Raw genomic sequence first — 10,069 nt, forward strand, 5'->3', positions numbered from 1 at the left:
CACATTGTCGTCGGTAGTTATGCCAATGCGACAATGATTAGAATGGTCACTGACGGAAACAGTACTGGCAGAATTTTCAGGTCAGGGGCTTGGAACACCCTCAAGAAGAAAATTCCATTTCTCCAACTCCCAGTGGATGACATACCAAGAATTTACAACTTTGAGAAACACCTAACTGTAGTATTGAGTAATAAAAAGGATTGAAAGCAACAATATCTGTACCCAAGATTGCCCTTACAGGTCAAAGATTGTAATGTTATAAAAGGTTAACATAAATAGATGTTAAATCCGAATAATCAATTAATATAACATGATTATTTTAATAATCAAATACAAGTAAAATTTAAGCAATGCTGAAGGCAAATACTTAAAGTGTTAAAAAAATATAAAATGTAACAAAATGTTAAATATTATAAATTAAGGGTTAAAGTAATGCTGAAGGCAAGTACTTAACCGGTTAAATGTAAAATGTTAAGAATAGTTAATTTCTTAACACACTAATGATTATTTAAAATCAAGTTAATAAAATATTGTGAAAAATACCAGCCACATAAAATTTTCTCAAAAATGGGACGGTGACCTCGGCAACGGCCGAATCCGAGGTGACGATTTTGACGTTTCCTGTCTTGTCGATACACCAGGGTACGATCCAATTAAATATTTTCGATAGAGAACGTTCCGAAATTTAAGTGTTGTAGAAATGTAAAGAAAATATCGATATAATAACAAAAAACGTCTATAATAAAACGAAGTAGCATTTAGAAAATTAAAATGCTACAAGTTCCGATTTAAGTTGGTTTCAACTTGGAAAGCAGAACGGTTCGGGTCCAGTTAAGGGACTTATTTTGTTCAGCTTCTATAAACATTCTTTCACCAACTTCGAAGTGGTAGTTACTATGTTGATCGGACTATCGGATAAGACGATCTAAGAAAATTTGTACGCATCTTTCGATAGTGTAGATTCCTGCTTTGATTCTGGATTGCAATTATGTAAGAAACACCCTGTATTTTTCTTCTTTATATATTTATGTCAAGTCTTCTGAAATTTCTTTCACTATTATATCTCCCACTAACTAATTTACCTCTATTATTCGTTATGATTTATTACGCCAGAAATAGCCTAGAACCGGTCCTAGCAATAAATATTATTTACTCATTTACTACATGGTACCGGTACCTTCACCGTATTTAAGTACCTACTTATCTACTGGGCGTCTAATGGAACTTTACAAGCACTGTAATTGGTACCATTAAGATGATTGATGCTCCTTCAGGCCTGTCCCGCGATGGACAAAAGAGTGTGTCATTCAAGTTGTAGCTATTTGTGGTGAAACAAAAAGTGACCAAAAACAATTGAATACCGACAATTAATCCTAATTTATGTCATATACCAACATACCAGAATCTCGTTATTTTTTCTGATAAAATAAAAATGTTTTAGGGGTGAGCCACTTTTAAGACGCACCCGGTATATAAAGTTTAGAGAATATTCGCTAAAAGAATAACTGTCAAAAAACTGTAGTTGGTATTGCAAATTGGAATGCACAATAGGCATCTAAAGTTGATGGAATTTACGGACGAAATCTTGAGTCATCACATTTTATGTCAGTGCAACAACCTGATAAAATTGTGGTTCTTTTTATGAGAAAATGATATAAGCCATTTGTTATAAGCTATATGGAGCACTATTCAAGTTGAGTCCACTATCCAAGTCCATATGAGAAATGTCATCGATTGTCATTTCCAAGCCAACTGGACGCCGGATAATATGATACTTGGCTGATATCAAATGCTGTGCTTAAAAAAACAAAAGCTTAAATCGAGTTTTTTTTATTACCGATTCTGAACTGTCCTCAAACTCTACAACGCATGCGTAGATAAAAAAATCATATATCAGCATATGCTCTTCTGCGTATGCTTAATATAGTTCTAGGGCAGTTCAAAATCGGTAATAAAAATGGTAGAATGCAGAACTTTTTTTAAGTACAGCTTTTTATACTGGATGCTTCAAATTCACGTATTGTTGATTGTCATAGACGTCAATAAAGAGGGTTTTTACTGCCATAATAGACAAGCTAATAGACAAGACAAACCAAACCAAACCAAACCATCAAGGATTCTAAAGGCGCGTTTACACGTATCAAGTGGATTGATCAAGTCATTTGAATTCAATCCGCATGAATGCAATATAATCGTCTAAGCTCGTCAAATAATGTTAATTGATCAAGTGAGTTGATTCAAATCTCAGTTGGCTATTGTTTAACTTTTGACGTTCAAGTAGTATATTTAAAATGGCGGCTAGTAGGTGAGCATAAGAAAATGCTTTGAAGTTTATTAACATTTATCAAAATATGAGTGCATATGGAACACGTCGTCTAAGTCCGTACGTCGCGTACGACGTGTAGTGGCTCTGGTTCTGGCTCTAAGGACCTGACGGCCGCACGCACCGCCCGTTTCAGAGTTTTCCTGTTTTCTGTCCTTCGAACGGCTCCCTCGAGGTTGGTAAGTTTTCAACCATGTCCACCCACCTGGTTGGTGATCCGCCACGGGGACGGTATCCTGCAGGTCTTCCTTGTACTACCAGTCTCTCCATGTACACGCTTCTGTTGACATGGCCGAATAAGGAAAGTATACGTTTATAGACAGTGCTGGAAAGTGTTTGTGATAATTGGATTTCGTTAAGGACCGACACATTGGTGCGATGTGCTGTTCATGGGGATTCGCTTCGATACATCCTCCCCCAGCACCACATCTCGAAGGCGTCAATGCGTCGTCTGTCGTCTGCTAACTATATCCATGTCTCTGTATATAGAACACACGGAAACCGAAATACAAAATTAGGGAAAGAATAGTAATTTTTAGCTTAAGCCGAGGAGAAATAGCGTTACGCGTTAATGTGTCTTGTTTTTTTAATTCTGGGTGCAACTTTTTCCAAGAAAAAATGAATTTAAATTAAATTGGTTTACATCAAGTAGTTCTGCGGCTAATCAATTTTCTGACTTGTGTAAACGCGCCTTAAGACTAAGGCTCTGGCGAGATCAACGCCATTAAATCAGTATATATTTTTGTTCCATTCTACGACATTTTGTTTAAAAAATATTGTTTAACACATCTCGACACTTATTTTATTAATACCAAAGTATATACTAATTTAATTTGAAAATATTGAGTATGTTGTATTGTTTCCTCTACCACTAAAGTATCTATAGAGACTAGAAATCGGCACGTGCTTAATTTATACATGGCCGAGTAAAATAAACACGTAAGTCATCGCGAGCGCGAATCTTTTGACAATAAATTTTTTATAGCGCTCTCCTTACTACTGACAGCTGTTAAATACTGCGAGAGTATGTAATTGGTTTTGCTGTACCCCGATTTTGCCGGTTTGAGCAAATAAACCGAGCGTAATAATGTGGTTTTTCCGATAAAATTTAAACTTACATTTTCGTTTAAAGGCAATGTTGGAGTCGTTGGCACGGATTAATTACATAATTGTAAATAAACAGTAGTAAACTGAAACTTGTTGTATATTATTGCAAACGGTTTCTTGGAATAAATTAATTTTATCTTTTTCTATGTTCCTGTCACAGCCTATTCATAGACAGCCTGTCGGCTTACGGTGGTTTTGCATGGGGATCTGCGTACCTACCTAGATATTTGCTTATATTATTCTGTTATACGCTGCAGGTTAGACTCAGACACTCAAAACAAGCGAAAGATTACTTGCTGGTAGTGAATTCGCTGTAATAGTTCCTACAGTAGAGTACTACACATAAAAAATGAAGAACGCAAGTTCCTAAAATAAAAAGAAAAAAAGGACAAGCATATAAAGAAATCCACCAAAAATATATTTTGCAAATTGTATCGAGGAGTTTTCTGTAGGAAATTTAATCCAAATTCCTGCCTTTTCAACTATTTTTTGGTAAAACGTAAGATATCGTTTTACATATTGTTGTTCTATGAACTCCTTTTCTTTTCCGATCCTATTTGAAATCCAGGATCCCTTAAAAGTCGCAAAAATATTTGCATTTGTTTTTTGGACTCAATGCACATCTCTAGTTTCCACTTTTGGCTCCAAAAATGGTTAGCTATCCATTCAACATTTTCTTCACTAAATCTATACAGACCGTGGTATTCTTCGGCACGACTTTCTTTTTCTTGCGGGATAAAATTTTACAGATCTTATATTCATAAAAGCAGCCATTTCTGCCAAACTTTTAACAATACTAAATTTCTAAGCTAGGGTTTAACGAGCTTGCAAAAATGTAGGCTTTTCCTTAATATTCTTAGTAATTGCTTATTTTTATTCACACCATTTTTAGACAATGCTAAAAACTTTAGTAAACTTATTTTTAGTAAAAGCTAATACTTAATTAGCTTTAAACTTTATTTTTAGTATAAGCTAATACTTACTTTTATTCACTGCAAACTAAGCATTTGCTAGGAAAATGTAAGTTTTAGCTTTTACTAAATGTTTATTCACACTGCCCATTGATAATTTAGGCTTGTCTAAGATACATATTAAAAGTATTCTTAGAATAAAATAATTTTCATCTTCGGCGTCCTGTTACGTTAGGTTGCTGGGGTTCGGGATCCTGTTTGATCCCTCAATCGGCGGCCTTGGGTCCATTGCGATACCTCTGTATTATTATACCAAACCTTCCTCTCGTTCATTCTTTGCTTTAAAGCACTTATTTCAAAGTTCCCGATGTCGCTGATATTGACTTCTTCAGCTTCCTCTAGTCCCTCCCTCCAAAACAGTAAAGTTTCAAAGCGGTTTTCCAGTGCTGGACAGTGGCACAGCAGGTGCTCTATGGTTTCTTTTTCCGTTCCGCATTCTCTGCAGTAGTCAGTGACCCCTCCCCATGTGGGGCAGTTTCCAGTGACGACACTTACAATTATGCGTACTTGGTTCTGTTTGTGCTGTAGTAGCTGTTTTGTCTTTTTGTCATCTACTACTGGCCTCAGTCTTCGAGATGTAGCGCGGTTCTCACGGTATTGCAACGACTCTTGCTGCTTGGTCTTGATGAACTGCCATCAGCTTCCTATTATCTATAGCTTCCTTCAGTGTGTTGATCGTCAGTAGTGGATCATTTGCCACGGCCTATCCCTGGTCCCTCTTTGGTGAATCTGTTTGCTTCCTGGTTGCGCACCACATTGCTGTGGCCGTGCACCCAGCACAGGATGGACCCGTCTTGACGCAACCAGGACAGTGCTTCTCGGCAGTCCATTAGGAGTTTTCGATCTCACTGTTTGGATGGTGATGCTTCTTAAAGCATTCAAGCGAGAGTAGCCAAAGAGTATATCACGATATCTCATATTGTTCTATCATCGATTTTTCCTCGTACACAAGTGTCCGCTTCCACCTCAGCTTGTAGAACATTACAGCAATCCGATAGCCTTAGGGATCGTCATATGTCTAGTTCTCTAAAGAAGATGCCTATACCTGTGTGTCTCTTGAAGTCACGGAAGCATCTGAGTAGACTGCTATCTCTTGAGTGTTCATTACTAGGTTGCTTTCCCATTCTGGAAATTTCCCGACTGTTAAAATATTTTTGATATTTATAATAACTAATTATTTTTATTAGTATTTTTAATATACCTTTAATCTATTGTTTCAGAAAAGCCGGTAGTAAAACACCATAGTGGGCACTTTAGACACAAAGTGCTGAAATTTGGGATCCTCATCCTAAATATGAAATTGATGCTTTCGGGAAGATATTGGTTTTAGAACTAGAAAATAATCACAATTTTGTAGCACCTGATTTAGATGTAAGTATTAATTAAACTCTACTTTCATATCAAAATTTTGACTTTGATTATAAACATACTAAAGACACAACATTTGGGAGAATAATAAAATGGTTGGTGACAAACCAGCAAGAATATTTCTGGTGTTACCGAAACTAGATGTCAACTTAAAATAGAGAATCTTAAATATTATCTATGTCTTTTTTTAATTTTTCCAATTTTACGTTAAAAATCTACAGACCAGAATATTAACATGCATTAAGTTCAGAGAGTAACATTTTACTGTAATTTGTTTTACAAATACATTTTTTTTAATTCTAGATTGTAAATCATGGCTCACAAAGAGGACACAGCTTTAAACATGATACAAAAATGGGAAAGTGCTTCTACACGGGAAAACTAAAAGATGACGCAAACTCAGCAATAGCAGTCAACTTATGCCATGGAATGGTAACGTACATACATATTATATTTTTTTATTAGGATAATTTTATTTGTTGAATATATGTATTTGCATTTAAATTGTTTTTTAAATATATTTATTGTATCATGAATTATATTATATCCTATCTTTATTATCTTATATCCCAATTTTAATTAAATATACAGGGTGTCCCACTTAAGATGGATACAAGCCAATATCTTGGTTGTTTGTTGAGTGATCTTCTTAAATCGATTATTAAGTAACTGATAATTGGATATAATTGATTATTGATAATAAACCAGTTGTTTATCCAGTGGCGTCGCAAGTACTTAAAAATAATAATAAAATATAAATATCTTATTTTAATGACACGCGTATCCATATTTATAAAATTAGAACTTAAGTGTCTTAGGTAAGGAGGATTCAATATAATTTATCAGATTTGAAATAAATACTGTTCTAAGGGTAGTTTACTCTTGACTCGAAAAATATCAATCCCCATTAAAACGTACATCTATGAGGTATCGCATTTCTTACCCTGGACAAAATGTACGTCTTATAGCCATACAGCCTCCTGCCAAAAATGAAAAAGATCGCTCAACAAACAATCAAGATATTGGCTTGTATCCATCTTAAGTGGGACACCCTGTATATGAGTACTAGATAAATATTTGAACAGGCTCTTTTCAAATATGCGATATAACAGCTTGCATTGTATCTTTCTGTGTACGGAAGCAGTTCATTTTCCCGAAAATCTACGTAACACGAGCAATGCATTTTTCGTTGTAAAAGCTTGGCGTGCATTTTCGGAAGGACGTACTTTACAAGTGGTACGATGCCCGAGTAATTTAACCTGACCCAAGGAGTCAGTCACGTTTGTGAGTGACTAATATTACAGATTGATGTACAGAAGCGTGTGTCAATGTTAAACAAAATAATTAATATTTCTTTATTCCTGTTGGTTTAAGTCAACACAATTTGAAATAGAACATGATTTTACCGTACACAAACAAATTTTTCGTTCTCTTTTTCGAGTTAATAGGTTTTACTTTTTTTACTTTTGTAAATGGCGTTTAGCGTATTCTGGAGGAAGCAACCAAATATATAAATGTTTGGAAGGCCCCCTTTACCGTATGTTCAAATACTGTCTCTACCGGTTAGGTTGTAATCAAAAGTGGCTCACCCCGATAACTTTTTATTTCCCCAGATAAGAAAAACGAGATTTGTTATGTTAGTAAACCTGTTTTACCGGAAATGACTACAGCTTTTGAATTTTAAATGGGATCTTGGGGATTTTTACTTTATTTGATAGAAAATTACAGTCTGAATAGAATGATATACCATATGTCAGCTTTTGACATTCTTGTTTAAAGAAAAACTGTATTTTAAATTTCAATTTAGAGTGCCATGGCTGTGTAAAAAACACTAATTTTTTAATCAAAGAGCCTTGGAAAAATAGATTTGATCGTTTATTGTTTTTCGTGTCTTGTCTGTAAAGGTCGATTCTCACTATATCTGCCATATCAGCTCCCTTCCGTGTACATAAAATATTATATCATGTAAATGAATAGGACAATGCATACTATCCGTTCAGTTTCCCTTCCGTTCTATATCCTTTCCTTCCATACATATTTTTGGAGGATGGACTGAAGCGTATCGGAAAAAACGTTGTCAAGTTCCTACATTGGTACCAGTTCTGTTGAAATTTTGTCCCCCTCTTAATTAATTAATTAAATTACCTTCTCCAAAAGATACAAATTTTTAAAATAAAGTTTTCGTAATGATATAAATTGTACAATAAAAAGTATGGAACTGATACGGAACGGAAGCTTACGTATAGCGTCAATACAATAAAAATACGGAACGAATATGGAATTGAAATGGAAGGTATAGTGAGAATCAACCTTAAAGATGCCCAAATCGTATTTTTAATCATATCCCAATTTTTTTCAAATGTAACGATGGTGGCACATTAGCATATTTGAAAAAATAATTTTTTGTTACGAATAATTTGGTACCACACAGTTGGTATTTCGAGTCAAATTGTCGTTTTGAACCGCCTCACGGTGGGGTATTAGCATGAAAAAGGTGATCGAAATTCGAAAAAGCAAATGTGTTTAAGATTTCCCAAAAAAAAATAAATGATAAGTTAAATCATCTCTGCCATGAATGGCGTTGCTATGGGTGTGTTTAGTTGCATTCATTTGTTTCAACGAAACGTCAAAATTGTTACTTCTCACAGATAAGAGGTAAATGGCTAAATTTTATGTTTAAAATTATAAATTGTTGTTGTTCTTGTGCTCTTTTTACGTTTATGTTATAGTTTTGATTGAAAATGGCTCAGCAAGCTGCAGGTATGTATTCTACAAAAACGTATTATTTATTTTGATATTCTCTATACCAACGATTTTTTTTGCAACTAAAAGTTAGGCGTTCAGAAAATTTGATTAAATTTGTGACATTTTTATTATACTTAGAGATTTAGTTGCGCATTTCGAAGAATTCAGCATATTGTCTATATACGTTTTACTTAGTAAACATTGGGCTTTCATACAGTAAAATAAAATACTGCGAATTTTTGCGACTTTGCTGATAAAATGAGAAAAACATTCTTGGTTTTCTCTAATTTGTCAATCAGTGATATACTAATGCGAGGTGTAAACCGAGATGGCGTGTTGTTGTACAAAGCGATCGCATTAGTGCCATTAACTGATATAGCACAATTTGGCATTAGTAGCGACTTTAGTGGTATGGGCATTGCTCGCGGATCAGTTGTAGCATTAGTAGTATTAGTTGCGATATTACTACTGGCATTAGTGGCATTGATCGTGGAAACACTGGAACAGTTTGAAGTCAACTTCTTCTTCATAAAAAAACAATTGAAAAAAGTCGTAAAATTCCGGATATAAAAATGGTTGGTGACTAAAATATTTAACGTACGGGTGCATTGAACATTGAGTTCGCAGATTTATGAAATTTCTGAAATAACGCCAAGTTATAATTTTTATGAGGATATTTTATAATGAGTTTCAAGTTAACAAGCCTTAATCTTTTTGAATTTCATTCATTCATTTCTTTTTCAATATTACAGAAAACAAAAAGATACAGAACAGGATAATGGAATCTATTAAATATATACTTAACTATTATATGCATGTTTTTTAGATTTCAGCCTTTTTCGGTAAAGTGGAAAGTGCGCCATACTGCTCATGCACACTTCTAGCAAAATAACGCATTACGTGTTTCTTTTCGTCTTTTGAAAAAACGTTTCTGATGCTTGACTACAGCACGTACCGTTTATTTATTTTGACAGGTGACATTTCTCTAGTCAAAGCGTCAAATAATTTATAACCATGCATCATTAAATAATGTTTAGTCAGAGGATATAGTTTTATTTCGTGATTTGGTGATTGTTGTAACTGTTTTATTGTGATCGCTTTAATCTAAGTTCAAGTCGAAGACGGTTTCTTGACAGCTGGTACTCAATACTGGTGTTGTCAAGTTTATATTTAAAGGATCAAATTTTTAATAATACTTAACAACACTATCATTGACATAGTAAAATCTGTAAAATTCTTAGGGCTTGTTGTAGACAATTCTCTAAAATGGGGCATGCATATCGACGCTTTGTCGAAAAACTTAAGCTCTGCCTGTTTTGCATTAAGATCTGTTTCTAAGGACTTAACTGGTCAGTGGCTAGAACTGTTTATTATGCACTTTTTGAGTTGCACCTTAGATATGCCCTTCCATTCTGGGGTACGTGTTGTGCGACTCAACTTGACCGCATTTTCAAGCTCCAGAAGAGAGCTGTTCGATATTCACTGAGACTAAACAGCAGAACTCATTGCCAGGATTTTTAAAACAATTAAAAATATTAACTCTTCCTTCCTTATT

The 10,069-nt window shown here is 34.6% G+C and overlaps 1 protein-coding gene across 1 annotated transcript in view; it reads right to left on the minus strand.

The window, feature by feature from the left end:
- LOC115874403 (muscleblind-like protein 3) overlaps window positions 1-10,069 on the minus strand; it is a 705,900-nt gene that overhangs the window by 586,198 nt on the left and 109,633 nt on the right. The gene's annotated exons all lie outside the window — the stretch shown is intronic.

This window comes from Sitophilus oryzae, unplaced genomic scaffold, assembly GCF_002938485.1.
Source record: "Sitophilus oryzae breed Bouriz unplaced genomic scaffold, Soryzae_2.0 scaffold_1274_pilon_pilon, whole genome shotgun sequence".
NCBI classification, from domain to species: domain Eukaryota; kingdom Metazoa; phylum Arthropoda; class Insecta; order Coleoptera; family Curculionidae; genus Sitophilus; species Sitophilus oryzae.